The sequence below is a fragment of the Cynocephalus volans genome, chromosome 8 (genome assembly GCF_027409185.1).
Source record: "Cynocephalus volans isolate mCynVol1 chromosome 8, mCynVol1.pri, whole genome shotgun sequence".
In the NCBI taxonomy this organism is placed as follows: Eukaryota; Metazoa; Chordata; class Mammalia; order Dermoptera; family Cynocephalidae; genus Cynocephalus; species Cynocephalus volans.
The window spans coordinates 59890916-59914306 of record NC_084467.1 but is presented as its reverse complement, the minus strand read 5'-3'; the positions used below and the strand labels follow the sequence as shown (position 1 = coordinate 59914306).

At 38.0% G+C, this 23391-nt stretch overlaps 1 pseudogene; it reads left to right on the top strand.

The window, feature by feature from the left end:
- The window catches only part of LOC134384166 (shugoshin 1-like), a 45009-nt pseudogene extending 24684 nt beyond the window's left edge, over positions 1 to 20325 (top strand).
- Positions 20326 to 23391: the final 3066 nt, after the last annotated feature.

Sequence of the window (23391 nt, the reverse complement as noted above, 5' to 3'; positions counted from 1 at the left end):
AGTTATATTTTGGCAATCAGAGTTTGTTTATAAATTTAAACCTACTAAAATATTAAATTAAAAACACCTAATCTTTAACAGTTTACAAAACATTTTCATGTTTTTATCTCATTTTATTCTCATGACCAAATGGTGAGGTGGATATTAATATTATTATTTTCTTTATACAGATTGAAAAAACCGAGGCTTACAAAAGTTATGCAGCCTTTTCCAAATTTCCAAACTATTTCTTGGTACAGCTAGAATCCCAATCGAGATTTTAAAATGCTAAAGCTCATACTCATGCCTTCTCTACTACACTGCATTGGTTTTATTTTATTTATTATTTAAATATTCAGTTAATAAAACTATGTGTAGTATATTCTTTCATATGCATCTAACAACAAGAAGAAATAGACATAGGCTGATCACATCATTCCTCATGGAGTAAGTAATATGTATACACAGGTTTGTTAATTTCATATCAGGTTCATATGTTTTTTTGCTATTAATTTATTCCTCAAATATTTATTGAATAGGTACCCTGTGCTAAAAAGAATAAGATGCTCTTTCTGATAACATAATGCTCATCCTAGTGGAAAAGACAGACACATAAACAATTAAAGTATAATATGATTAGTCTTAAAGTAGGGACATATGCAAATTACTTTCAAAACACAGGGGGGAAAACCACTAACTTTTCCTGGGACAGAAGAAGGAGAAAGGTATAGAAAGGCTTTGTGGAGAAAGTGACATTTGGAACTAAATTCTAAAGAATGAGTAGAAGGAGTTTGCCAGTATTTCTGGCAGATAACAAAGCTTGGGCAAGACAAGGGATATTTTTAGAGCTTCTCAAAGCTCAGTATGGCCAGAATATTGAATGTATATGAGAGGAGTGTTAGAGCAGAAGTCACTGTGTGTATATGCAATCCATGCCAAAGAGTTTGGGAACAGGGAGTTAGCGATGGTGGAATCTGGAGAAGTGTGCTAAGCAGACCTGTATTTCATAAAGTCTAAAGGTCAGAGAAGTCGTATGGAAGGGGTATTGGAGGAAGAAGAGTCCAAAGAAAATGAGTGGTCAGTGAGGGCTAGTTGGGGGCCACTGGAGTAGGGCAGAGGAGATGTTAAGAAATCTTGAACTGGTGGAGCAATAGTGGAAACAAGGAGGATAAAGGAATTTGAAAACTACTTAGAAATTAGAGATCATAAAACCAGAAGAAATAGCATATGCTAATAAGGCAGGAAAGAAGTGGGATATTTTAAATTTGAGTGAGCAGGTAATATAAACAATAATCTGTGGAATATACTATAAAGCATATGTACTTCACAGGGCCTGGTTTTCCAAAGCCTTGCAGTTTCAAATATTGACCTTGTGGAGGACTGAAAATTTTCCCCAGGCTATAAGTCCCTGTTGTAAGATAAAGATTTGTGGCACAGCAAGGTTGCTGGCTCAAGGACACACTAGTTACTGATTCTTATATAAAGATACTGGAAAATTGCTGGATGGATAAGGAAAGTTTGCTAAGATCAAGTCTTTGTTGGTGGATCACTTATCTGTCTAATGGAATGTCATCTGACTTGTTTCTCTGAAAGTTACCAGCCTATATTGTTAAACTATAACCTCACCTATGTTCCCTTCCTGTAACTTCCTGGTCTGGAGAATAAATGCAGGAAAAGAACCCCAATTTGGGGTTAATTTCCTGAGGAAGGGTTGCCTCTCGCTGGAGCATTTCCAGGGAAGTTAACCACTTCGGGGCTTCTCACTGCTCAGAAGAGATGGGCTTTGAGTAATCCTTTGTGTCTCCATCACCCAGGGGAAGTGGGGTGATATATCCATGGGGGGTGAAGCAACACAAAGCAGCAATAATCAACAAGGGATGATTTAAGAAGGAAGACATTTTATATCTATCAGTAAGAACACTATGATATTATACCATATTTTACCACTTACATACTTAAAAATATCTCTTGGAGACAACAGACATCTAGATACACAAACATGTACAATATATTTCTTCTGGTAAGTATACTGAAGGCAAGAAAAGAATATCTCCTACAAATGACATTATTTAGATACAGCTGTGAAAAGAGCATGATCGTGTTAGGAGTTGCTACAGTTGCTTGGTTTCAATTTTGTTCCTCAGAATTCAGGAAACAGAAAATTCAAGGCTTACCAATAAATGAATTTTCCTGGGATTTTAGATTTTGTTGCTTAGAAATGAGCAAGAGGACAGTATTTTAGAGAAATAAGAAACAAGTATTACAGACTCAAATAACACTCAAAATACTAAGATTAACGTTAGGCAAAATACTTTTTTTATCAGCACCACACTCTCCCGAGTGAGCCACGGGCCGGCCCAAAATACTTTTTTTAGATTAACAGTTTAACTAAAAAAAAACCTACATTGGCATCTACTAAACTGAAGAAAATGTATTTTATTTTTAAATTACAATAATAAAAAATAACAGTTATCAACAGTTACCAAAATTATTTTAAGGAAATGGTCTACTTTTTCTCTTTGAGTCTTCCCCCTGAATTCACTATAGGAATGAGATTACTCTGTGTATTTTACAGATAAGAAAACTGAAGCTTACAAAGACTACCTTGTCCATATCCTCACAGCTGGACAGTGGCAGAGGGAGACTGTTCTAGACTCAGCTGAAGCTAAGCCCTGGCCTCTGATCACAAAGTCTGCACTGCCTCTCTTCACTTTCTGTCTTTATAATCAATAGGACATATATTTCACTGTGACTAGCAATTCACTAGTACTTTCAGGGGAAGCAGGAATTCAACAAAGCAAGTGGTATGAGGACTAGCATTTAGTAATTCTCAACCAGTAGAGCTAGGCTCTTTACTGGTTGCTTTATACATATTATACCACCTAGCCTTCAAAACAATCCTATGAGGGAATTTATAATTATGATTGCAGGTATCTCTCTTTTACAAAGGGGAAGCTGAAGATCAGAGCGAAATGGAGGAAGCATTTGGCTTAAAATCTCACAACTTAAACTGGTAAATTGTAGAATGGAAATCCTTAGGACTTTATAGCCAGTGTCCTGCTCACTGCACCCAAATGTCTCTTTGGAGAAATATACAAGGTCTCTTTGGAAAACTCAGCTCAATTTAAATGGAGTGGAATATATGCATAAAGAAGAATCAGAGAACACATTTGAGAAAGCTGTCAGTGGAATTTGAAGTGTTGTGAGCATCAACATAAGAAACTGAGGCTTTTTACAACCAGGGAGAACTACTGGGCAACTCCAAAAAGGAAAACTAATTCTGCAAAGAAGGCACTCACAAAGATTAATTTGACAGATGGATGAGGAAGACTAAAGTCAGAAAGACCAATGACAGTAATGATTAAGTTCTAACACATAAGGAAAGAGGGAGAAGGAAAGAAAAACCCTTTAAGTGGGTCAATATTTTAAATTGACAAAAATTTAATTTTATTTCAGAATTTTGACCTATTCTTTAACATAGTTGGAGATAGCAAGGCTGGCTGGGCGTCAAACAAACTCTTAGTACCTCCAATATTTAACAATAGGACATTTCATTCTACTACAAATCTCCATTCTTTACAGATTTATGTAAGAATCTGCCGTCCTTCCATTTTAGGAATCATTTTTGTGAGCAAAGCTTTTTGGTAGTTGATATTCATCTGTAGTACAAAGGAACCAAAGGCATTATCTTGTAAAACGTTTAAGATAAACAATGGAACAGTTTGCTAATTAAAAACCTTAGAAGGATATATTTCTTGGTAATAGTTTATGTAGTTCTTTCTGAACTCACTGGTGGCTGGCTGTGTCACTCTGACAAGGTCAGTGGCCCTCATTTAACTGGCTGCAAGTGTTTTATCACATGTTATGCTTCCAAGAAATGTTGAGTGTGATAGCCCACAACTTATTCTTGACACCTGCAGGCTCTTTCAAATCTTTTTTGTGTGTGTTTAGGGTGCAAATAAATATCAGCATCATAGATACTTCCACACGCAATGGGAATTATGTTTTCATGCTAGTTACTGAATTTATAAATATATTATGTCCAAGATATACACTATTTATGGTCTTTTTAAAAGCTTTCATCTAGCCTGATCTATGCAAATGGTAAAGGTATCCTGAAAAAAAGATTATAATATTCTACAACATGGAATTTCCTGACATAATAAAGCTTTCCTGTAAGTCTCTAGCTTTTCAACAAAAGAGAAAGTTACTAGCTTATAAGTTGTACATGCTTACTTTTCTCCCTTTGAATTGGCAAAAAGACCTTTAATGATTAAATATTCTTATTCTTTTTCTAAAAATCATATTTTCTGACAGAGCTGGTAAGGATTCCCTGAGGGAAAAACTATATACCATGCCTAGATAAGTTCCTGAAACGATAGTAAGTCCCCCCAAAATATTAGCTCCTTTCTTCTCCCTTTATTCCATCTGTCCATAGATTCATATGTAGATGCTTGAGAGAGAATTTCAAAGGATCAGAAAGATACAACCGTGAATCAATACAGCAGTTCACAGTCAATGAATATGTATGGAACACCCTGCATAGCATTCTGCTATATGTATGGTGCCAAAAGAGGATATGATATAGAAGCTTCACCCAGGAAGTGATCACTCAGTTGAAATAGAAAAATAAAAGAGGAGTTAACCAGGTAAAGAGAGGACAGCACGTGTAAATGCCCTGAGGTTGTAGAAAACAAGGCCTTTTCAAGACTGAAAGAAGACCAAAGTTGTTGGACATGTAGGAAGTGAAGCTGGAGTGTAGATAATAGCTGGACTGGAGGGCTTGTAGGAAAAATTATGAATTTTGGTTCTTATCACAAAAGAAATAAGTCAATAAATTGTTTTAATCAGGAAGTGGGTAAAATGATTTAATTCGATGTCGAAAGCATAATTAAGGCAACAGTGTGCTAGATTGTTTTTTGCAATTAAATTAATCATCACAACATCTATATGAAATAGGCACTATTATGTTCACTTCAAGGATGAGTAAATTATGATGTAGAGGGTTAAAATAACTTTCCCAAGGTCAGAGAAAGTGTCAGAAAAAAATTTAAACCCCATCCAGTCTGATGGCAATTTGACTATGCATGTCACTAAGCCACAGATGCCAGCTTACCACAATTTTGACAGATATTTGATAAAATAAAAATTTCAAGTCCAGAGTGGCAGATGACAAGAGAGTATTATAGGTTAGGTAACAAGGAGTAATAAGAATTCTGTGTCTTCTAAAATAGAAGACCTTCCAAATACCCTCAAATATTTCTGTATTATTGGAAAACAGAGAGATAAAACTCTGAAGAAATAATCATTCTGTTCACCTTTGCCTCTGAAGCTATTTTTTGCTGAACAGGCTGGGGTCCACTTTGGCAAAAACTGTAGCCAATTTTAACAGGATATTTATGATGAGGGAAGTAAGCAGTCCCTAACCCTGACAAGCACAAAAACCAAGTCATCCTAGTAAGACATATTCATTAAAATGAATAGTCTTTTCATCTGCCTCAGATTACTATGGAGTTGTGTTTTCTCTGCCATTTTGCTTATTTAGTGGGCACAGAAGATATTCATTAAGGGGCAGAACTGACAGTCCCAAATACCTTTCTGTCTTGAGAAGGCCTTGCACACACACTGATAATTGGTGTGGTAAAGTGAATCCCTCTGAGAGTCTTTGTGTGATTAATGTTACCCTTTGTCAATCAAAGAAAAAAAATTGAGAGCTAACGCAATGCAACCCTGTGTAGGACAACTCAAGTGACTTTGCTCAACCCTAAGTTTGTTGGCAATCTATAGCTGAATATAACAAATAATGCCTATGTTTTTATATGATTTCCCAATTGGTGGTAAAATATTATTTCTGTTAAAATAGGAAGTGAGAAATTATAAAATAATTATAGCTTGGCATGACAATTCTTGGACATCAAATACAGTCATTTTAAACACAGCGGTCTTAACTTGTCTTTGTTTTATGTATTGGAGTTCTTTGTGATATTTCACTTGATAAAAGCATCCTGCAATTATAAAAATGTTTGAAAATCACTGATTTAGTGGTGATCATGTTACCCCTCAAAGTAGGGGTCCAACTTCTTTCAAAAGAACTACTAACGAAGTAGAAACATGATCTAATCTGTTTACTTTTTTTTCTTTTTGATTTTTCTTAATTGACCCATGATAATTGGCCTCTTGCTACTGCCCTCCAGCAGGAGAACAACACGTTCCAGATAAAGGCTGCCCCTTCAGCCTGGTTCCTAGAGTGAGAAGACTGGGTGAAAAGAGTTGAGTAGAGTCGCTGCTGTCCCACAGGTCTGTAAGTGAGAAATAAATGTTTGTGGTGTAACTACTGAGATGTTTTGGGATTGTAGTTACCATTGCAAAAGCTAGCTGGAAGATGGGGTAAAATATTTATCTTACTCATTGATGTTAAGCCATTAATGTTGGTATTTTTTAAACTTGCAGCTGAATACATTCCTAAATAATGTATCCATGAATAAAGGATTATCATTTTACTTATGTGTTTTCTTGTTGGACAGCAATTTACAGTGTGTCTTAACTCACAGAATTCAGCACTAGAACGTTTTGAAGACAGGGGGCTCTAGAAAAGGGACCACATATGGAAAAACATGCAAATGGATGTAGCCTTTCCCAGAGAACTCCACAGTATGGATCCCTGGGTAGATAAAAGGCTAAAAGAGGCTAGAATGTGCTTGAGATGAGTTGTTTAAAACAAACACTATCAGGCCGGCCCCGTGGTGCACTCGGGAGAGTGCAGCGCTTGGAAGCGCAGTGGCGCTCCCACCACTGGTTCGGATCCTATATGGGAATGGCTGGTGCGCTCACTGGCTGAGCGCAGTTTGGGTGACACCAAGCCAAGGGTTGCGATCCCCTTACCGGTCACAAAAAGACAAAAAACAAACAAACAAAAAAACCCACTATCAATGAATGGTTTCTACACTTACGCTCATCTCAGAAAACCAAGTGCAAAAGGACCAGGAGTAAACTGTACTTTCCAAACTGCAAAGTGTAATGGAAAAAAATGGAAGAACTTAGTATTCAGAAGGAATGGGTATGCATTCATGTTTTCGTGCCAAAGAATAATTAAAAGAAAACCAAGATATTAATATAAAATGATTCACTCTAATGCATACTCACTTTTCATTTATTTGAAAACTTTTTCTTAAGAGGCTTTCTGAGTTCTCTATTCTGTTACATTGGTCCATGTGTCTGTTTTTTATGTCAGTACCATTGTTGTTTTTCTTACTATAGATTTGTAATATAATTTGAAGTCAGGAAGTGTAAGAAGTCAACCCACATAGTTACAGCCAACTGATCTTCAACAAAGGCACCAAGAACATACATTGGGGAAAAAACTGCCTCTTCAATAAATGGTGCAGGGAAAACGATATACATTTGTAGAAGAATGAAACTTGATCCATACCTCTCACCATATAACAAAAGCAACTCAAAATGGATTAGAAACGTAAATATAAGGCTCGAAACTTTTAAACTCCTAGAAGAAAACATAGGGGAAACTCTCTAGGATTTAAGACTGGGCAATGGCTTTATGAATAACACCCCAAAAGCATAGGTGACAAAAGGAAAAATAAACAAATGGGATTATATCAAACTAAAAATCTTCTGCACAGCAAAGTAATCAACAGAATGAAAAGACATCCTGCAAAATGGGAGAAAATATTTGCAAACTATGCATCTGACAAGGGGTTAATATCCAGAATATACAAAGAGCTCAGACAACTTTACAGCAAAAAAACAAATAATCCAATTTAAAAATGGGCAAAAGAGCTGAACAGACATCTCTCAAAGGAAGACATACAAATGGCCAACAGGTATACGAAAAAATGCTCAGCATCACCAATCATCAGGAAAATGCAAATCAAAACCACTTTGAGATATCACCTCACCCCAATGAGACTGACTTTTATAAAAAAGACAGAGAATAACAAATGCTGGTGAGGATGTGGAGAAAGAGGGGCCCTTCTGCACTGTTGGTGGGACTGTAAATTAGTTCGGACATTATGGAGAACAGTACTGAGGTTCCTTAAACATCTACAGGTAGAACTTCCATATGACCCAGCAATCCCACTACTGGGGATATATCCAGAGGATTGGAAAACATCAGGTCAAAGGGATACCTGCACTCCCATGTTTATTGCAGCTCTATTTACAATAACCAGGCAATGGAACCGACCTAAATTCCCATCAATGGATGACTGGATAAGGAAATTGTGGTATATATACACTATGGAATAGTACTCAGACATAAAAAAGAATGAAATTCTACCATTTGCAGCAGCATGGATGAGGCTGGAGAAAATTATTCTAAGTGAAACAACCCAGGTACAGAAAGAGAAATACCACATGTCCTCACTCATAACCAGGAACTGAATCCACAAACAAACAAATGAACAATAAAGAGAGAGAGACAGACAGACAGAAAGAAAGAAAGACAGAAAGAAACAACAATCACAGTGGTATGTTGAACTTCTAGAAAGGTAGAGGTGTAATGGGGGAGAGGGAGGGGGACTAATGAGAAATTGGTCAAAGGACATAAAGAATGATTGTGTATTGTAATAATGAATAAGCTAACTATACGGATCTAACCATCAAACATTCTATACAATTGTTGAAAATCGGCGTTGTGTCCCACATGGATGTATAATAAAAAAAGAGGCTCTAATTATTTTCCCCACAAAAGTATTCAATATATTTCCAGTAATTTTTTATAGAGGTGTTTAATTTTTATAAATCGATGCTTTGGTTCATGCTTCATCGATATGTCAGCCAATAGTTATTCTGTTTTCTTCATATTGATGTCATTGTTCTATTTATACTTGAATAGTTTAGCTCCCTCTCTAGGATTCTGCAGTCAACAAACTGTACCTCCACGTTTCCAATTTTTCATGCCAGAAATCTCGGAATAATCCTTGATAGTAAACATTTCAATTCAGCAATTAATCCAATAGCTTCTATAAAACATATCTCAGTTCTATCTCCCACTTTCCATTTCCTCTACCAAAATCCTAGCCAAGGATACCTTAATCTCTTACTGTACCTTAACCAACTTACTGTAAATACATCTTCTAATTTATGATTCCCTGTTTGAATTCTAACCTTCTTCAAATGTATTGTAAGCACAGAAGCCCAAGTGATCATTTAAAAATGTCAAGCAGTTCACAGAACTTTTCTGTTTAAAAATGCTTAATGACTTTGCATAGAATGTAGGATAAAAATCTCATATTTTTAATTTGGTCAATAAGTCCTTTGATGTCTGGCTCATGCTGGGCTCATATCATGCCAGTCTCCCCATGCTCCTTCATTTCCAACCACACTGACCTCTTTCCAGTCACATTCCCCTCCAATGAACCATACTCTCCTGACATATAGTTTTTGCATTTGCCATTTGCCCTGCCTGGAATTCTCTCTTTGCCTGGCTAACTGCTGTCATCTCAGAGGTTTTAAATAACAGTTCATCAGAGATGCTACTTCTCTTGCTTAGATCCTCATTATACTCACTTTCAGTACCTGAGTCTTCTCCTTCTTAGCTTTTACCATAATTTGTAATTATACATTCCTGTAATGATTATTTGTTTAAGGCCTATCTCGTTAGACTGTAAGATCCATGAAGCCAGGGACCACATTTGTACTCAGCTTTGCCTCGCATAGATCTGGCACAAAGTAATACAATAAATATTTAGAATAAATGAATGTATGTGTTAACTTGAATAAAATTTATTAAACAGAAAAAGTTGCAGATTCCTGTAGATAGTATACATTTTTATTATAAAAGTTGTCCCCAAAATATACAGGATTAAAAATATATATCACCATGGTTTCTTCGATTTGTTTACAAATCAGTGGGGCCATTACTGAGTAGTACAAAAACAGTAGAATAGCTCTCAGACTTCTGGTGTATCAAAATATGCTTGTGCACAAAATTAAAAATTGAGAAAGTCAAAGTGCTTCACATCTATGAAATTTTCCCCAGTGGATTGATCTTTATATCTTCTAAATAATAGCTTTGTTAATTCTTATCACTTTAATCAGTCATAAAATATAGTACGTTTTTATAATTAAGATCTAATTAAAGCATGCTCATATAACATTTCTGTAGTTATGACACCATAAACTGGATGTCAGGATCCACCTCTACTAGAATTTCACTTTGTCTCTCAGATCCAATGAATTTAAAAGGAAGGAAAGGCTAGGTTATTGTCCAGTAATGAACAATCCCCCAAATCTCAATATAACACTATTCCTTGCTCATACTACATATCAAATACACGTGTGCAGGAAAGACTTCATTTAGTGTAGTTGTTCAGAGCAAGGCTGATGGAAGCTCCATCAGGACACATTCTTCTACAATTGTTAAATCAAGAAAAGAGCAAATAGTGTGATGGGTCATAAATACTACTACTCAGAGGAGACACTTCTCACTTTTTATTCCTATTGCATTGGCGAGAGCAAGTCTCATGGCCATGCCTAACTTCAAAGCAGGTCTAGAAAGTACAATCCTATGATATTCTCAGAAAGGGAAGAGAAGAAGATATGGAGGAGAGCCATATTAATGGCCGTGAGAGTCACTTAGAGGCACTCAGAAGCGTAAGTGAAATGATTCATTCATTCAATCATTCATTCATACAGCATGCATATGCCGTATGCTAGTTTGCTAAGAAATAAAACAATGAAGTGAGTCCCTGTATATGTGCTGGTACCAGAGAACTCATTTAAAAAAACAATTATTTAAACAACAATGCTAAGAATAAATAGCCCCCAAATGGAAGCATCCTGAAAAGACCAACTGAAAGAGATCTTTGGGTGATCATACAAATCACACAATTAAAAGGTTTGATTATTTTAAAAAGATATTTAGAAAATGTAATCATGGAACTCTGAAGTTTCACTAAAGTATATTTGTATTCAATATATTTTTTATTCAATTAAACAGTCTAAAAATAATTTAGCGACATAACAGTGATCTTTACTCAGGTTAAGGGTAAATTTCTCACTTGATTCACATCCAGAAGGAAAGAGTGCAAAACCCTTAAAGTAACATCTTAGGGTATTTTGTTGTCTTCCTTTTCAATGTGAATGCTAGATGCTGTCATATGACTTCTTATAATGTGAGCTTACTGAACTACATATAACTCTTGACTCCCAATAAAATGTTCTATCTTCTATACTAAAAAATCTGCTATTTTGTCCATTATTAGACAACAATATTAAAACAATTAAGTGACATTTAAAACACGACCTTATTCATCCATATTCCCAGAACCCAAGGAAAACTTTGTTTTTTTCTGCATTTCTATATATATTTTTCACACTGATCAAACAAATAAATTCTACAAGGAAAAGGGAGAAAGAAATTAAGAAAATATTCTTTTCTACAAATTATACATAACTTTATACATGCAAGAAGAGATGTACATATGAGGCCTGGGGTTGTCTTGGTCACATGCAGAGACCAAAGGAGTGACAACTGCATCCCTAAGTCTGGTAGCAGAAAGACTGACACATCTTTCAGCAGTCACCATTATACCATGTCTTCAGGGCTGAACTTACACTGGTTAATGAACAGTAGAGAAGATATATGCCTTGCCAATTTCTAAAGAAGACAAGTGCCCTTCGTCTGGGTCATGGAGTATATTTAGGGTGAGATGTATAAAGAGTGAATTCCTGGCACTAAGAGGTTGACATACATACATTTATATTTAAGAAAATTAGACCTTAAACCCTGTTTACACAAACCTTGCTTTAAACTTTTTACTCACCAGCACATTTTACTTAAAGGTAAATGCATTCTCAGTTACCTGTTGTCTTCCTCGTTTTTATAATACACTGTTTTCCTACATAAGTATGCACTGCATCTCAATATGGAATGTAATTCTGTTATCCCATACATAATAAAGCTTATTTTATGATTTTTATATGGAAAATAAACATGCATAGCAGTTCTAGTAGTTTCTTCCTGTATCAAAGTCCAAAAGCACATCACCTGCACTCCCAGCCCCCTCTGTTCATCTTCCACTTTGGTGTCTACTGTGTTTGAGTTCCAGTGGCTTGCTTTTTGTCGGGAGGAAGCAAAACTTAGATATGTCACGGTAGAAAAAAGCAAACGAGAAAACAAACATAACACACACTTTCCCCTTATATTATGTGTCTAAATAACATCTCATTAAATAAAATTAGATTATTTTGAAAGATAAAACAGGTATTATTATGGGGGTAATTTAAATCCTGATCCGGCAGAGGTTGATATCTTGTTTTACTGTTAACATCTACTTTTAGGATACTCAGATTTTGTCATGTAGAAGGGTGTGTGGGATTATATTCACAGATGCAGAAATATGTTCCGTTCTATCACACCCACAAGTTTCAGAAGAGTACACTGAAAGCTGGCATGAGTAAGAACCATTCTACAAATGAAAAGCATAGCTAATATGCTGATATATAATGAACTAATTTAGTCATCATGGTGTTTCTTCAATTTTAAACATTATTTCTGTACCATGAAGTTTTAATTTGCCTTTTTAAGAGCGTTGTTAGATGGGACCGTGTAGGTGTACCTTATTTAATCTACACTTTGTTTGTAAATATTTCTATATTTCATTGTTTATAACCCAAATACATATTTTAAAAGATACACATCATAATTTCAAAAATGCTTTATAATTGTTGCTAATATGTTTTGTTGGTAGGTTAAAAACATCTCACCTTAAGTTTCCCAGTAACCAAAGCTTCAAGGTAATGTGGACTGACAATTTTAGCATTAGAAAAAACATTTCATGAGAAATATTTATTTCAAATTTGTCTTGTGAAAGAAGAAGCAAGTCATAACAGATATATAAACAGATATTTAGTAGTAAGAGGGAGCTTATTATTTCAAAGGACCCTTCAAAATGTAATTATATAACTCAAAAAAAAATCACAGATATGAGTCTGTTTTACAAATTCCAACTGTGTCATATTTTATCTTCCTGGTTAGAATGCTTTCCTAATCAATATTTAAGGCAATATTTTGTAGAAAGGCCTAACATGACTTTAAATTATTCTTGTTTTTTGTTTTTAAAAAAGCACTCATTAATCGGCACTTAATGAAATTAGCAAATTTAGAAGAAAATTCACTTATTTAAAATGAATTGAATCATTATTCAATATTCATATAGCTGGCATTATTATAGAAAGATCAATAATTTAAAAGAACATTTCAATATTCATCAAGAAAGTATAGAGTAAGTATAGCATGTACAATGCTTCAATATTAATGAAAATTAATTCCATATTTTTTAAATCAAAATATCTTTTAAAAAATAGAATACTTAATAGCGGTTAAATTTATAGCATTAGAGTTTGCCTAGACAGTCAAATCAAAGTGGAAAGATAAGGTAATTATCCAAAACCTTAAGCCAAATAGAAACTCAGGGAAAAATTTAGGCCATAAATTATATGAAAAAAAAAAATGAATTTTGGATGGTGTCATCATATTGGCTGTCTACATTAATTGAATCCATTGAATAATTTTCTTTTTATGTTTCACTTTGCTCAGGCACAAAGGACTTCAATAATTTCAAGGGTGTGGTTTTATTGGCAGAGGGTGGGAGCTAAGAGATCTTGTTCTATTGCTGTTTTTCCCATTAACAGTTGTATGATCTTCAACAAGAAAGTAAACTTAGCTGGGCCTTGATTTCCTCTTTTATAAAATGAGGCACTCTACAGTTCTTTCCAGCTCTGAAGTGTTGTTAACTCATGAAATAGTAAGAGTACAGTTATGTGTGTATGTGTGTGTTGTGAAATAGAACAATTACAGCTGTATGTGCATGTGTGCAGTATGCCCAGTGTTCAACAATACAGTATTACCCTAAGGACATTGCTAATATTTAACAATCACTTGAAGTTTAACTAGGTATTTGATTTAATTACAATAGCTTTTATAATTGTCTTAAGAAATTAATCACACTTGAAATAGGGAAGAAAAGTTTTTCATGTCTTGAATTCACTGACTCAGAGTAACAGTGGACAGTAAATATTCAGTGTTCTATGAGTGCTCAAAATATGTGGTCCAAGGTACATCTCCATCCTACATGACTCTGTAAAGTACCTACTGGTGGTAAGAACTACACTGGTCAATGAATTAGACGCAGAACACTTAAGCTGTTACTACTCAAGAAGTCTAATTATTTCTACTTTTTAATTATTTTAATTAACCATCTGTGTCATGTTAATTCTTTAAATCCAGCTGGCATATTTTAGATTTGTGCCCATTTACTCACCCTTTTAGTGCAACAAAAGTCTTCATGACACTTAGGCACTGTTTCAGTCAGGTTCATTTCTTGCCTTTCCTTCCATTATCAAATAACTTGATAATGCAGCCAGGCATCTATAAAATATTTTGCCAGTACACGTTAAGTATCTTTATCTCTTTCAATATGATAATAGCATTAAAATCCTGTAATTTTTTTTCTTGGTGAATTAAGTCAAACAGCTCTTTTTCAACTGTTTGTCCCCTATTTTCCTTTGGTAGCTCTGTTTTTCTGTTTTTCACGGTACTATCTATTCTTTCTCCTCAGGAAAATCTCATAATGATAGTGACGGTACTTACGCTATCAATATATTTGTTTGTTTTATTAGGCTTGTTCTCACACTACTTTACCTCTTGAATACCACGAAATTTAATTCTCTCCTTCATCTGATCATACACACACACACACACACACACACACACACACACACACACACACACACACACACACTTAGACATACATTCTACTGTTCCCTTGTTTTTTTTTTTTTAATTTTATCAATATACAATGTAGTTGATTTTCATGTCTCTTTACCAATTTACAGTCCCCTTGTCTTAAACAACAAATTTCAAATTTGTTAGGATACTACCTCAGGCATACTATAACCATTCCCTGGTGTTAAATATGCTTTCAACCTTACTGAAGTTCATTTAGACCAAAAATACCCTGGTGAAACTGAAGAAATCACATCTCTAAGAAATCAATAAATAAATTCTTTAAACAATGCAAACATCTCCTCCACTGTTAAAATATTTAAACAGATCATGTCAATGTTAATATAAATTTCAATACTTCATCCCTGGCAACTATTATTCCTTTTAAGTAAAATAATATTTTGTATAGAGATTTTAAGTAGATTACCAAGCAATGAACAATGTAATGAAAATGATTATATCAAGGGAATCCTTTGGGTTATTAAATTTATTTAATATTTTCTCCATATGTCTTTGAATGACAAGTGATAATTTTTTATTATGATTAACAATTTAAATAGCATATATGACACCTCTCCAGAAGCTTATTTATCAACTATAGCATCATAGTTTTAAGGAAGAGATGACAACTATTGACTCAAAACTTGCTTTATCGAAAACTTCCTTAATGTACTTTTATATGACAGATGCTAATAGGTTATTAAATGTTTCACTCATGAATTAATTATTCCAGGAAACTAAGCAATAGTATCTTCTATAGAGCTATTAAATGATGGTGAGAAAAGTAATATGGTGCATTATTGCCAAATATGTAGATAACACTGAGAGGCTGGCTCAAAATCTTAATTTTTCTTTATACATCAGGGAAAAAAAATCTATGTTCCCCAGATTTCAGTTATTTAACAAACTTCAATGTTTGCCTGTGGAAGAGAGAACACGGTATGGGTAAAAAGGCACAGGAGTCAAATCTGGAATTAAATCTTGGCCCATCACTTGCTAACTATGTGGCATAGACATGCCAGTTGCTGTCTTTGAATCTCAATTTTCTAATCTTTAAGATGGTGAGAATAAAGCCACTTATGGGATTATTTTGAAGTAAAAACCTTGAGTCATAGTAGGTGTTCAGTAACTGGTAGCTGTTGTTATAGTTATTTACATTTCAGGCACTATGGTAAGGGTAGCAAGATGAGTAAGTGCTGCTCATGGATTTCTGAGCATAATCACTTAATTCCAAGATAAGAAATAGAGATATATTTCACTATTTAAATGGCATGCTTTTAAAATATACTATGCCATCACTATATACAACCACACACACACACACACACACACACACACACACACACACACACACACACACTACTATTTGTAACCAAAAAGTTTATGCTACACTTTTCTAAGATGTCCAAACTACATTTCATATATAACTTTGCCTTATTATTTGAAATGTCCTACACTTATATATTGGCTATTATTACTATATCTATTTTACAGTGTTAAAAGAGGCTGTTGTGTGTTACTCAAGATTACATGTTGCTTCTGGAAATATCTAAAGTTTTCTTATTCCTCTTTCACTATCTCATAGAAATTCCCTATAGTAGTTTACATAAAACATGAATATTTCTAATGATTCATACCTGATTCACAGACAATGGTTAAAAACTTCATAAAGAAAAAATATTATTGATTTCTGGCTACCATCTTCCAAACATTGTTGATCTATAGGGCCACCTCTAATTTTGAGTTTTCATTAACAATTCACAATTCAGCATTTTAAAATATATGTGAAGACAATCTATGAATCTCCTTTCTGCTTTTGTGCTTCCTCAGAATAGAATACCAGGATGCTTCAAAAAGTTTATGGATTTATATTATCTTTTAATTCTATTTTCCCCAAACTTTTTGAAGTACACTCATATAATTGCTACACTATAGGTTTAAATTGCTATTTTAATATTAAAATTCCTTTTTTAAATATTGAAACATCGAACATTTTTCATTGAAGATTGAGACCCTTAGACTGAAGAAATTTAAAGTGAAAACTTCAGAGTTCTCAAAATATCCTAGAATCATCTTCAATGTATCAGTCCTTGGAGACAGAAATTACTTAATGGTCAGTTGGCTTTTCACAAACCAAAGGTCTGTCTGTGTCACAGATTTGAACGAACAGTTCCCTCATCTTGCAGATTCACATGACTAACCACACTCACCCCCCTCAAAACAGTTTAGATGATACTCTACAAAGCAGTCATTGTCACTGGAGACAACAAAATACTACCATCATGTCTTTTTTGATGGTGTGGTTATCATCATTGTGGTGCTCAATGAATAGCATATGTTTTAAAAATTCTCTGAAAAATTATAAAATAATTTATGAAAGAAAATGTAATAAGAATCCAGAAATAAATCAGACAGCAATTAATAAATAGTTGATTATTCTTTGCGTACTCTTAATTTTGGTATGGAATGAAGTTATAATATCATGGAAAGTGTAATTCATTCTTACATTGATGCCACAGCCATTCAAAAAATAAAATCAATAAATGTAATATTGATACATCAATTAAAATCCAACATCTTCAACTTTTCAACTGCCCTAAAAAGTGGATATTTGAAGTCATAATTAAGAAGGCCTGGTTTTTATATCAAATATTGTTATGTTGCATGTACTGAAATAAGAGAGATCTAAGAAATTCCCCTTGGAATTAACACCATGTAGACAGTATAGTTAATGACATTCATAGGCAGTAAAAATTTATAATATTAATTTATATCTTCATAGTTTTTAAAAATCCAAAGCAAACAAAAACGCAGAACACACACACAAAAAACCACATTAAGCTTGTGTTCTGTATTTCACAGAGAATTAGTAAAATTAAAAGCTTATAAAAGAAAGTGGAATGAGATTTTAATTAAGAAAATTTTAATTTGAGCCAGCCTAAAGCTGCACTCAAATTCTGAATAAAACATGGCTCCTGTAATTGGACCGGATTTGTTTCTTTACGAAGTTGTTTCTAATTCTGAAGCTGCATATGTGCAGGCACAAGTGATGGAGTGATGTAGAACGTAAGGGTTGCCATGGTTAAGTACACATCTTTTCTTGGATAGTCAAATTTAAAAGAAAAAAATTTATAAAGAACTCTCACCCCATAATGTGCCATGGAAATTGACTTTGCTTTCCCTACCACCACATATTAGTATGATGTAATGCAGCATAAGACCAAAATAGCCCAGATTTTTAAAACTTTAGCCCATTAAGATGGCTTATAAAACATGGAGTGAAAATGAAATAAGAAATCTCCAAGTCAGGTAACCCTAATTAAATGTTGGCTGGAGAACAAGTTCTATTTCCAGTAAATTAATAAATAATCAGGCCTCAGGACATTCCACAGGCCTGAGACACCCCAGGAGTCCAAACGCAGTCACAGCTAAACACACCCCCAATGCACTTTAGTCCTATGACTCTTCAGGAAAAATAAAATCATTCCTACATCCCTACTTTCTCATTCTTTCCCCAGTACCATCAGTGGTTTCCAAGAAGCAGAGACTTGACTGCTTTACTGTCTTTTGCAGAAAGATCTCATGGTGGTTCCCTTGGAGTCGAGGAAGTCAGCTTAGTGATGCCTGGATGGAGGCGTGACACTTAAACTGGGGAGGTGGCGGAATCTGTTGCTAATAGCATCAGCTTCTGAGGCGCTGGAGAACCCACGTGTGCAGGGGCTGGAGAACTTTTCCACAGCCTCTCCCAGAGGGAATGCCTCATTTTAAAATAGGGGGCTAGCTGGGGCGAGCGGTGGAGGTGGCGAGTGGGCGGTTAAAAAGAAATGGCAAAGGAGGTTTCTAGCCCTTCACAGGTATCTTTCTACCTGTGCTACTTTTCTCTCTATTCTCGCCTCTGATCAACTTTAATATATAAATATATATATATATATATTTCCTTTCATAGGAGGACTTGAGCAACCGGGCTGCTGAACATCTCATAGGCTCAGCCTGGAACAAAGAGAATCGAGTTCCTAATACTGTATCTCTCCCGTTGGAGGGATCACGTGTCTTGCTTTCGCTGGAATGCACTCTTCTCGCCCACGCTATAAAATCTCTATTGTGCTTAGAATTTTTGCCAAGATTAAAAAATGCTCACATACAATATGCTGTTCATCCATCGGGAGGGACACAACTCATCATATACAGGTACACATATTAACCTGCCGAGTGCAGGTAATTCTATGTATTGAAAATGTATGGAGAAAGTAATGGAAAAAAGCAAGGTGGAGGACCTCTGTGTCTCACCGATTTCCACTCCCAGCCCCCGCTTTTTGTAATTCCTTTTGAAAGAGAACTTCCAAAGGAACGTGGGAGTCACAGATGGTTCCTTTCTGGAGCCGATTCCCAGGAGTTGTGAAAGTGACCCCTTCCTGCTCGCTTCATGACTTGGCGGGGAGGAGAAAGCGACAGGGGAGAGGAAGGAGAGGGCGGAGGCGGGTTCTTTATTCGGCCCTGATGGCCGAGAAGTAGTGGAATGAAGCAATTTTGCAGCTATCTCCGTTATTATGAAGTCACACTATTTTTAAAGGCCATCTGTACAACCCCCGCCCTTAGCCCCCGTTTTTGACTCTGCAAACAGTGATTAGAGACCTCCGGTTGCCAATCTATTCGTCCGTGTGCCCGGGTGCCATGATTACCCTAATGCCTAATGCTAATGTGCTTCCCTCCTTCTTTCCCATAGGATCCGAAACACGTCCTGCATCCTTGATGACTCGGAGAGGAGGACACAAGATGCTGAAGGGACCCAGCGCTGGATTGGGAATGTGGCAGGTTCACCAGCTTCTCGGTGCCACACAAAGGAGATGTGTGGGCAGGAGTTGTCTGGCTTAGGGGGGAAGGAGGCACCGTTCTCTCTGACTCCCAGGGAAAGCTTTCACTCCATCGCTCTCCACTTCTTTCCGTCCTCTAGTCTTTCATGCTCCTTCGTCCCCTCCATCTCCCCAAACCCCACCCTTTCCCTTCAATCCCAATGACATAAAGATCCTCGGTATTTTTCAAACAAATAGACAGCAGGACAGTAGTACAACACCACCTTCCAAGATAAAGGGGCAAGTGCGACCTGCCACAAGTGTGTGCGTGTGTGTGTGTGTGTGTGTGTGTGTGTGTGTGTGTGTGTGTGTGTGTGTGTGTGTCTGGCAATCAAACACGGCTTCATCCCGCAGACACCTGGGGGTTGGGGGAAAGCTGACTGGAGATGCCCAAGATAATAAAAAGGAGCTAAGCCTAGCCTCTGGTCCCAGCACCAGCGCCCAGCACTCTCTCTTTACCTGTCCTTTTCGCAGAATGTAACCCTTTAGGGTCTCTCGCCAGCTCAGGCCACTCTGTGCTCCCATGCACCCGCCCAGCTAGCACCCCATTTCAAAATCCCCGCAACCTACCACCTCACCGCCGCCTCCGCGGGCCACTGCACGGGCAGCTCCCAGCTAGTGCCCAAGTCTCCTGCCCTCCCGCCCCCGCCCCCGCCCCCGGCCGGCCGCTTGGGTCTTACACCTCGCGCGCCCAGGGTCGCCGCGGCCACAGGCGGCGAGGCCCCCGCAGCCCCCTCGGCCACGAACTGACAGTGCCCTACTCACATCGCCAGCGGGAGAAACTGCCCATAAGGTTCCGGAGAGCGTGAGCCGTGCAGCGGACAAGGGTTATTCCTTAAAGTGGTCGGGGGTCCGCAGTGGAGTGGGTGCCAGGGTTCTCGGAGGACGGAAGAAGTAGGAGGAGAAAGAGGGGATTCCAGGCAGGTGCCCCGTTAGACCATGATGCCGGTGCCCTTCAAGTGGACGTCTGTACAGTTTCCCGCGGGAAGCGGTCGAGGGGAAGCCCGAAGCTCCGGCGGGGGAGACAGGAGCGCGTCCACTCCCCAGCCTCCGCCTGCCCTGAGCGCCGCGCTAGCGACCGCAGCAGCAGCAGCGGCGGCGGCGGTGGAGGAGCAGCTCCCTCCCCACCCCCAGAAGGCTCCACAGACAATAAATCCTAGGCGGAGAAGAGACCAGCAGGAAAGGCGAATCGTGCACCCAACTCCGTGACCCCCCCTCCGCCCGCTGCCGCGCCTCTGCCGAGCGAGAATCCCCGGGGGCCGGGCGCAGCGGGCGGCTCGGCAGGGCTGTGCGCTCCCGCGGCTGCAGGCGGCGGCGGTGGTCCGAGCGGGAGGCTGCAGGTCCCGCCGGCGAGAACCCGCTGCCCAGAGGCTGCCTGTCCGTGGCTTCAAGCCCGGGGTTCGCCCGGAGTGGGGTGCTCCTCGGTGCAGTGGCTCGGCTCACAGGTGCCAGGATTGGCAGACGAGGAGGCGCTGCTCACGGCTCTTGGCTGTGTCTCCCTGCTCTCCCCGCCCCCTCTCTCTTTTTTCCCACCCCCTTTTCCGACGACACCAGCTGCAGCTGCTTCAAAGTGTGAAAAATGTCAAGGAGATTTTCCAATGATAGGAGGGGGTAACCATGTTCACGGTCCCGGCCCCCTTTTTTTAGATCCTCGCCTGCCCCTCTGACCTCTACTCGGGCTCCCCCAAATTTTGAGAAGAAAAATTCCAGTCCGGTGGAGAATTGAAATGCTCGCCTTCTCCCGGCTCCGTCAGCACAGGCTGCTTTTCGAGAACGGGACAACAGGCCGAGCTCTCTGGGTTCCGCCTGCCGCCCGCGGTGCGCGAGGCAGGTGGCACGAGGCGCGGCGCCCGGCAGCGCGCGGCCGCGGGCTCCTCCCGTTCGTGGACAAGCCGGGGCGCTCGGGCAGCTCGGCGCGGCGCCCTGCAGCGCGGGCGACTGGGCGGCAGGAGCGGCTCCCGGTCTGTGCGCCCGCCTGCGCGCCCCTGCACCCACAACAGCTCCGTGACGCTGCGCTCGTGGCTCCGCAGGCTGCCGCTCCTGCTATCTCAGCAAAGAGGCTGCCAGGGCCTCCTCGGGGTTTCCTCCCCCGCCCGCCTTGCCTGCTGCAGGTTGTTGGCTGCAAAGGAGAAAAGTCTCTGCTTGCGGGTCCATTCGCGTCATGTCAGTCACGGCAGCGACCCTTGCACCTGCTCTCAGGTCCCCTGATCCTCCTCATTCTGGAGCTGGGGTTGCTGCCCTAGGAGAGTGCAGAAAGAGAAGGGGTTTCCCAACTTCCCTTTATCTATTCACCGCCCCTCCTCCTGCCATGAACACACACACACATATACACACACTGTCTTCTCACATCTCTTTAAACTCTCATAATCAACAATATGTTAAAAAACATATTGATGAAACTAGTACTCTATTTAGGCTTTTATTCGCTAAACGCATCTGATGAATTTCCTCTTTCAAAATGATTTATTATCCTGGAATCATTCTTTTGTCGAATATAGGCTTTAAGTTTTTTAAAAAATTTCTTCATTACAGGAGAGAAAGAAGCTTCCCTTTAGTTCTCTAATCGCTATTACTGTCAGACTGTGCATGTCATCTAAATGCCACGCTGAGGTGTATGTAAGGCCACAGTTTACTCACATCCTGAGATTTGGAATGCTTAAGTTTTCAAGGTCAAAAATCATCTTTCCTGACTGCTAGGGATTGTCTAGGAAGTGACTCTGGAGACTGACATTTCATCTGCAGAATACCAAGGAGAAGGATTATTGCCTACCTCATCTGGGCTAAGAAGGTGAGCTGACTTTTAAGGACAACTCTCTAGTATTTCATATCATTAACATGTAGAAAAGGAGTGAGAGTATGTATGAAATGCCAGGTCTTTTTTTTTTTTTTTAAGTATTACAAAACACCACGAGAAAGGATTCTTAAAATGACAAAGAAACGGAAAAAGAAATGTTAGAAGACATTTTTTAAAAATTGACCTCTGTTGAGCTCTATTTTTTCACCCATGCTTTTATCCTCGTGAGCATTTTGCCACATCTCAGTGTCTCAGCTGGATGGAGTGATGTGAAAAATTTTAGGTACTGATTGAATGTCTGTTAAATAACCTGACAACAATTATACAATTATAGCAATCCTTTATAGGTTTCCATTTCCTTCTAATACAATTTACACAGTACTTTCACATATACTCTTTCATTTAATCCTTTCCTAAAATCTATATGGTGGATAATTTTATCCACACTTATAGGAAGGGAGCAAAGGCTCATCTCAGAAAGTTATCTTGCTCTGAACTTGAATTCAGAAGTTTTTATTTTAACTCCAGGATTCATTCTCTTGTATCAAATGATCTGACAAAACTTCTGTTTAAAATCACTGCCAATTATGAGTAACTGCAGATCCCTGCAAACAGGCAATATACCTACCAACGAATTTACCTTCTCAGTGTTAATGTGGAACTGTTTTCCTAAGTGAAAACAAATTTGTTCCTTTCCAATAAGCAAAAAGATACTTTTTGGAACCCCGAATTAAAAATTGATTAAGAATATATTATACATTATAATATAGTATAGAGGAACACATGTCCTCTTTCGCAGTTTATCTTATCCTAGAATCTTGACATTGGACTACAAAAATCCAAATGGAAAAAAGGTTTTAAATATATTCAGATGTGATGGGTTTTAATAACATGATTCTAGCATGAAAAAAATAAGAGAGAAGGACATTCTCTTTAGAATAGGCTCAGGACACAATGGCCTAATTTTTTCCCCCCAAATTTGTGAATCTTGAACAAAATTTGGCCACCTTCACTCATTTTAA